Source organism: Nicotiana tomentosiformis, chromosome 8 (assembly GCF_000390325.3).
Source record: "Nicotiana tomentosiformis chromosome 8, ASM39032v3, whole genome shotgun sequence".
In the NCBI taxonomy this organism is placed as follows: domain Eukaryota; kingdom Viridiplantae; phylum Streptophyta; class Magnoliopsida; order Solanales; family Solanaceae; genus Nicotiana; species Nicotiana tomentosiformis.
Window position 1 is genome coordinate 78398144 of NC_090819.1, and position 8206 is coordinate 78406349.

The window sequence follows — 8206 nt, forward strand, 5'->3', positions numbered from 1 at the left end:
CTCGAAATGTAATTAAAATTGGCTTACCTACTCTTAGAGACTAAGTGCGATCACGACGCCTGTGGTTGGATTTTGGGTCGTGGCAGAGCTACTATGATGGATGCCTAGACAACTTTCACTTTCTTTACCCACATATCTCTAGATAAGGTGTATCCCATTATAGCAAAAGCAATTTTGTCATAGGTGTTGGAAATATTTTTGGGTTAAAAGGGTGATAAATCTATCTTCGTGACTTTGAGAATATGAGAGATGAGAAGACCATATGATAAATTGGTAGCAAAGAAGGATACATCCCTAATACATTCAAGTATATACTGAGAATCCACAACAGTTAAGCCTTTTATACTCCACAAGACAATAAAGCACAAAAATATCCCTAGTGGTTAAGGAACTGATCTGGGAAGTAGAATAGTTGCAATCATATCAGCCAACACACGATACTCAAAAATCAAATTTTTAGGCTCAATAATCAGAAGGATTTTCAAATGACACTCCAAAACCCTTAGGCTACGAACTTCCAACAAAAACATCAAATCCTTGAAATTTTGCAGAGAAGATTTTTTCAAACTGATAAGCATCAAGAATGATGCAAGTGCCCAGAACCATCGATTCCAAATCATCTGTATCATTTTCAAAAAGATTTGCATAAAATAGCCTAACAGCTTCTTCATAAATAATTACCAACAATATTAAAAAGAAATGATAACTTTTGAAAATCAAATATGGTGAGAACATCATAGTGAATATCCTTCATGTGAGACAGACTTATAGTGCGTCCATAGGCGATAGACATGGATTTGTACGATTCAAACTTGTATTTCTCTGCAGGTCTATAGAAGTTCAACTTGTCTTTGAGCCCAAACTCGACTTTTTCAATCTTCCCTTTCTTGCATGCAAAGCTTTTGGCACTAGGATCCATGGGTCTTTTTTCAGCCTTCTTCGTAACTTGGTTTTCACAGGAATCACTTGATTCATCATCAATTTCGAGTGGGCTAGAATCTAAAGACGATTCGAGAAAGACGATTTTCTTAGCAAATGGGGTCTTTTGCGGTCGTTGGTTTTGCGAGTTGCAGATGGAGAGGTTTTTGGTTTAGCCGTTGTTTTTTCCAGAAGGTGATTTTTAGAATGAGAAAGAAGAGGGGTTTTAAGAGATCTGCTGAGGCAATGAAGGGGTGCTTTGATAAACAAGACGGTGTGGAAAGAGATCTAAAGTGACTGTTCTGAAGTCACTATGGTCTTCTGCATGCAATAATGACAATCAAATCATATAAGATGCATTGAGTAGTACTTAATTAAAAATTCAATTAAAAAAATAAGGTAATAAAATATTATATAAATAACCATGAAAGACTAAAAAGGGCCATTTCCTATACCAATTTGATTTCGTAGTAAATAGAATCTCTCTTCAAGCAAGGGTTTTGTAAAAATATCATCAAGTAAAATATGACCTTTTGAAACATGATCACGAATAAAGTGATGCTTAATTTCTATATGTTTAGCCCTAGAGTGATGTACTGAATTCCTTGATAAACAAATAACATTGGTATTATCATATAAAATAGGTGTAGATGGAAGACAAATATTACAATCAAGAAGTTAATGCATAATCTATAAGACATGAGTGTGAAAACTACCAACAACAAGATATTCAACTTCAGTTATTGATAAAGCAAAACAATTTTGCTTTTTTCTATGCCAAGAAACTAGAGCATTGCTTAACATCTGACTTGTACCACTTCTGCTTTTTCTATCGCTTTTGTCTCCTGCAAAGTTTGCATATGAAAATCCTTTGAGATCAAAATTGTTAGATAAGGGATACCAAAGCCCAAAATTACTTGTTCCCATAAGATATCTAATGATACATTTTACCACAGAGAGATGTGATTCCTTAGGAGCTGACTGGAATCTTGCACATATATATGCACTTAATATAATATCTGGTCGATTAGCAGTGAGATAAAGAAGTGAGCCAATCATTCCTCTCTATATCGCTTCATCAACTTTTTTTCTATCCTTATCCTCTTCAAGTGATGTGAATGGACTCATAGATATTCCTATAGATTTCGCATTCTTCATTCCCAACCTTTTTATAAGTTCCTTTGTACACTTGGTTTGGCTGATACAAATTCCTTTGGAGGATTGCTTGATTTGGAGTCCAAGGAAGAAGGTTAATTCTCCCATAATGCTCATTCCGAATTCTCCTTTCATAATGTTGGAAAATTCTTCACAGAGGGCATATTTAGTTCTATAAAAAATAATTATCATCCACATAAATTTAAATAATATGATTTACGGAGCTTGAACACTTAATAAACAGAGTTATATCAATGTTACCTCATTGAAAACTATGATCTATAAGGTAAAAATTTAACATGTCATACCAAGCTCTATGGGCTTGCTTCAGACCATATAAGGGGTTTGACAATTTGTAGACATGATTAGGTAGTTCACAATTTCACAAAGCCCACAGTTATTTTACATATACTTCCTGAGATGTAGCCATTTAGGAATACACTCTTAACATCCATTTGAAATCGTCTGAAACTTTTGTGAGCAACTGCAAGAAGCTTACAAATAGATTCTAACCTGGCTGTGGGAGTGAATGTTTCATCATAATCAATGCCTTCTTGTTATGAGTATCCTTGAGTTACTAACCTTACTTTATTTGTTACCACTTGCCCAAATTTATTTAGCTTATTTATGAAAATCTACTTGGATCCTACGATCGATATACTTGGAGGATTGTAAAGCAAACTCTATACCTTATTCTTCTCGAATTACTCAAGATCTTCCTTCATTGCTTTAACCCAGTGATTGTCCTTGAAAGCATCGTCCACTTTATTTGGATCAAGTTGAGAGATGAGTGCAACATGTGAATTCAGTTCCTGGTATTTTTTGGTAGTTATTCCATCTTGAGGATTCCCTATGATGCATTGGTGAGGGTAATCGAGTTTTCCTTTCCATTCGTTTGGTACTTTTTCCACAAGATTTTCCAGACTTTCTTGATTTGATTCAGGAGTAGATAGAGCTTCTTTAACAGCTTTTTCAGTAGATGAGTTGAGTCATTTACCACCTATCCAACATTAATTTCAAAATTCTGAACTGTTTTTGGAACACCTGCAATTTCTTCATCTTTTGCCCTTACAGCATTCTCAGGACGGTAGTTAGTATCAATAAGCACTTCATGAACTAATTCGACTATACACAAGGTATGTTTATTGAAAATTCTATAAGTTCAACTAGAGGGGAATATCCCAAGAATATACCTTCATCACTTCGAGGATCAAACTTATCAAGATTGTCTCTATCTTTATTGTAGATGAAGCACTTACATCCAAATGGATGAAAGTATTTTATGTTGGGTTTCTTAACTTTCCAAAGTTCGTAAGGAGTTTTATTGAAAATGGGGCTAATCATACATCTGTTAATAATATAGCATGTTGTACTTACTGATTCTGTCCATAAGTGATGTGGTAGAGAGTTTTCTGCAATCACTGTTCTAGCCATATCTTGAAGAGTTATATTCTTCCTTTCAACAACCCCATTTTGCTGAGGAGATCTTGGAGATGAGAGATTATGGATGATTTCTTACTCATTGCAGAATACTTCAAATGTATTACTGTCAAATTATCCTTCATGATCACTCTTTATAGTGGAGATATAGTAACCTTTTCCCGTTGAGAGAATAAAACTATAGTGGAGATATAGTTTTATATTGAATTTTGCACAGGTTATTTATCTAGTGAATGTCTTGAGTAGAACCTCGTCACCACTCCACCGAGGTTAGTTTTGATACTTACTGGGTACCGATTGTGGAGTACTCATACTACACTTATGCATATTTTTGTGCAGATCCAGGTACCCCGGATCATGTTGGTCGCTAGAGTTCTAAGCTGGGTTGTGGAGACTTCAAGATATATCTCTTGTTCCACTCGTAGATCTCGGAGTCACCTTCTATTATTTCTTTGCTACTGTTTATTGTATTTTCAAACAATGTTGTATTTTGAGATTCTAGTGTACTCTCTATAGAGCATATGACTCAGTATTAACGGGTTCCAAAATTTATGTGACTATTGTATTTCGCTTTCGGTTATGTTATGGCACTCTTCAACTTTTATTTAATATTTAAGTTGGTATTCTCTGTTGATCTCGTTATGTGACAGGCTTACCTAGTCTTAGGAATTAGGTGCCATCACGATCTTTAAGGTGAGATTTTAGGTCGTGACAAATATTGAAATTGAGTCAAAATCACATATCCAATAGTTATGTGTGAAAATTCCCTCCAAAAATCGCATCCCACCTAGTCTAGGGCTGAAAATGTGATAAAATAAGCCTAAGTCCCAAAATCGCAGCTATTTATCAAGCTATAGATATCACATTTGCGACCAAGAGTTCACAAATGCGACTCCGGACAGCCCCAGTAAATATCGCATTTGCAAAAACTTCTTCGCAAATGCGAAGCCCCTCCCCAAGAGACCAGTTGCAAAAGCTACGCACAAACTCGCAAAAGCAAACATCCAAACAGACACAAATGCGACTCAATCCTTGCTAATGCGAGGTCCCTTCCCCGCAGACCAATGTCGCGATCATGACCATTCCTTTGCAAATGTGATGGTTGTATTTCCGACCTCCTCATCGCAAATGCAAGGAAACCAGAACCATCACACACAATCTTAGCAAAAATAAATTCGAAACTCTCCCGAGCCCTCGAGACCCCGTCCAATCATACCAATAAGTACATAAAACTTATACGAACTCGCTCGCATATTCGAATCATCAAAATAACGTATAAAACTATGAATCGAATACCAAAACGCATCAAAAAGTATAGTGAAACTCAAGAACTTCCTAAACCACAACCAAGCACCTGATTCCTACCAAACCAACTCAAAATAATACCAAACTTTTCACACAAGTTCTAAATGATAAAATGGACCTATTCCAAGTCTCAAAACTAAATTCTGAACTCGATAGCCACAAAAGTTAACTCTTGGTCAAACTTAGGAAATTTCTAAATCTTCAAATTGCCAACCTTCGCGAAAAATAGCCAATTCAACCTAGGAACCTTCAATCGAAATTTGAACATACGCCCAAGTCCAAAATCACCATATGAACCTATTGGAATCATCCAAATATGAATCCGAGAGTGTTTACACAAAGTCAACCTCAATTTTTTAACTTAAAGCTTCCAAATATGAAAATTTCTCTTCCAAATAAATCTCGAATTTCTCGAACGTCAAAACCAACCATGCACACAAGTCGTAATACATCATATGAAGCTATTTGAGACCTCAAATTACCGAACAGAATAATAACGCTCAAAATGACTGGTCGGATCGTTACAATGTTAATAGAACATGAGAATAAAAGGACTATGTCTAACACCTTTACCACTGTTGATGGGGTGCAATGGCTGCACTGATGAAAACTAGATCTAGGAGTCAGCAGAGGCCAAAGAAAAATTACAATTTACAATATGATGTCTGCAAATTAAAAGGTCACACTAAAGAAACTTGTTACAAGATAGTAGGATATCCAAAGGAGAACAAATTCTGGAAGAAGTACAATCCACAGACAATTGTTAACCTTGTGGTTAAAGATGGTCCAATGGATACAAGTTGTTCTACTCCTATTGCTCCCACATTTGCTCCGGAACAATATCAGCAAATTCTACAACTGCTAGCTTTTAGCGGCAATAAAAATTGCCGCAAAAACTGTTACCGGCAATTAACTAATGGACGGTGTAGCCGGCATGGCTAAAGGTTTTAGCGGCTATTACAACTAGTGCTGGTGAAGGCCCCATTATTGCCGCTACAAGTATATGAGTTTTACTGACTATTATTATCAGTAATTAAATTGCCACTAAAGCACCTACCAAATTTCCTGTGTCATATAATTTGTGGCTTATATTATTGCCGGTAAAGACCCGATTAATTGTCTGTAAAAATAACCTTGTTAGCAGCAATTATAATGGTCACTATAAACTATTTATTAATTCGCTTTTATCTGTGTATTTGATGACTTTCTATTCTGGCCAATAACAGATCCATTTTATTGCTAAACATTTTAATGACTTTTTTATTGCCAATAAAAATTATTAATAATTTGTTTTTCATAATTTCTAATATTCGTTCATCATGCCTATTCATATTGAAAAATAATACTAATAAGATTCATTTTTAAAAGGCTCAATACACTTTATTAAATCCACAACAAGCGTAATTTTAGAAGTGTCAATAGTATACAACAACAACAACAACAATCCAGTATAATCCCACTAGTGAGGTCTGGGGAGGGTAATTTGTACGCAGACCTTACCCCTATCCTAGGGTAGAGAGGCTGTTTCCGATAGACCCTCGGCTCCCTCCCTCCAAGAACTCCCCACCTTGCTATTGGGGTGACTCGAACTCACAATCTCTTGGTTGGAAGTGGAGAGTGCTCACCACTAAAATAACCCACTCTTGTCAAGTGTCAATAGTATAAAAACAAAAAAAAGTAAACTATTTGAATCTAATAACCGATCAATTGGCATCTAATAACTGATGTCATCAAATAGCTACAACGCTTATCAAGTAGCTACAATACTATAAGATAAATGACACATTAAAGTTTCTCCAACTCTTGATTATTGAATCCTTCACCCGTGAAAGCGCTCTGAACATCGTAGTATAATCCTGCAATTATAAAACAAACTAAATTTCAATAGTATGGCCAGGTAATAAAAATATATAATATAGTCTTATTACCAAGTTATAACATTATCATCCGAGCAAGTGCTCAAACAAAACCTAATCCATGATAGATAACACCCTCTTTATTAATAAGCATCAAGATGAACAAGATTTTCTACACCCAATCACCAAAATATTTATGCAACTACCTGGACAGCTGTTATGGCAAATAATAAACATTGGAAGTAACATGCTAACTATTTGATGTATTATTAACTATTATTAGTCATCTTTCTCTACCAGTTTTGCCATGATAATATATTGCAGCCACTATTGGGATATTTAGCGACTTCTCGTTACTTATGGTAAAAAGAGTTGACTGAGAGTCGATCAAAATATGCTAAAGATAAAAGAGGAGCTTCTACTAACCTTGTAAGTTGTCACTACCTTGTAGTAATTCGGTATCACCCTTATTCTTGTACAATGGAATCATCATACTCCATCTCCATTCTTCAGGCATCCTCTTCGTCCTAAAAATAATGTTGAACAACCTAGAGAGCCATTCCAGGCATGTCTTACCCGCGCTCTTCCAAAGTTCTACCGGGATCTCGTCTAACCCGGTAGCTCTACCCCTGCTCATCCTATGCATCACCCCTTCGACCTCCCCCATACTTATGAACCTACAGTACCCAAAGTCCTAATGACTCCCGGCATGATCCAGATCACCCAACATAATATCCCTATCTCCCCATCATTCAAGAGTTTATGAAAGTATGACTGCCACCTCCGCCTAATCTGAGCCTCATCCATTAGCACTCTACCCTCCTCGTCTTTTATGCGCTTCACTTGATCCAGATCACGGGCCTTCCTCTCTCACTTTGGCCAGCCTGTACAACTTCTTATCTCTCCCCTAACTCTTCATGTAAACGTCCAAACACTGCAGTCTTAGTCGCAGTGACCGCTAACTTTGCCTCCTTCTTAGCCTTCTTATACAACTCTTTGTTGGCCCTCTTCTCCACCTCGTTTATGCTCTTTGCAAGCTTTTTATATGCTGCTTTCTTGGCTTCCACTTTACCTTGGACCTCTACATTCCACTACCAGTCCCATTTGCGGCCACTAGAGAAATCATTCGAGACCCCTAGTACCTCTCTCGCAACTTCCCTAATACAGTTCAATGTCATGGTCCATCTACAACTCGAGTTCCCTGATACTCAGTTTGATTATTCTGTTAAAATGTTGAGAACATATAATGGCTCTGAATTTGTTAATTCAAATATGAATTAGTTAGTTGAGACACTGGAATTTTTCATCATACCATATGTGTATGTACTCCACAGCATAATGGCATAGTGGAAAGAAGACATAGGTATATCCTTGAAACAGCTAGAGCTTTGAGGTTTTAAGTTGCAGTAGCTCTTAGATTCTGGGGTGAGTGTGTTCTTACAGATGTGCACATAATTAATAGATTGCTTCTACAACCTTAAAAGGAAAGTCTCCCTATGAAATGTTCTTTAACACTACACCATCATTAGATC

At 36.4% G+C, this 8206-nt stretch overlaps 1 long non-coding RNA gene across 1 annotated transcript; it reads right to left on the bottom strand.

The window, feature by feature from the left end:
• Positions 1-1527: 1527 nt before the first annotated feature.
• LOC108945556 (uncharacterized) lies at positions 1528-5675 on the bottom strand. The gene is made up of 2 exons (XR_001969714.3): positions 1870-5675; positions 1528-1763 (listed from the first exon to the last, which is right to left on the bottom strand). It is a non-coding gene; the product is annotated as an uncharacterized lncRNA (long non-coding RNA).
• Between the last annotated feature and the right edge of the window lie 2531 nt (positions 5676-8206).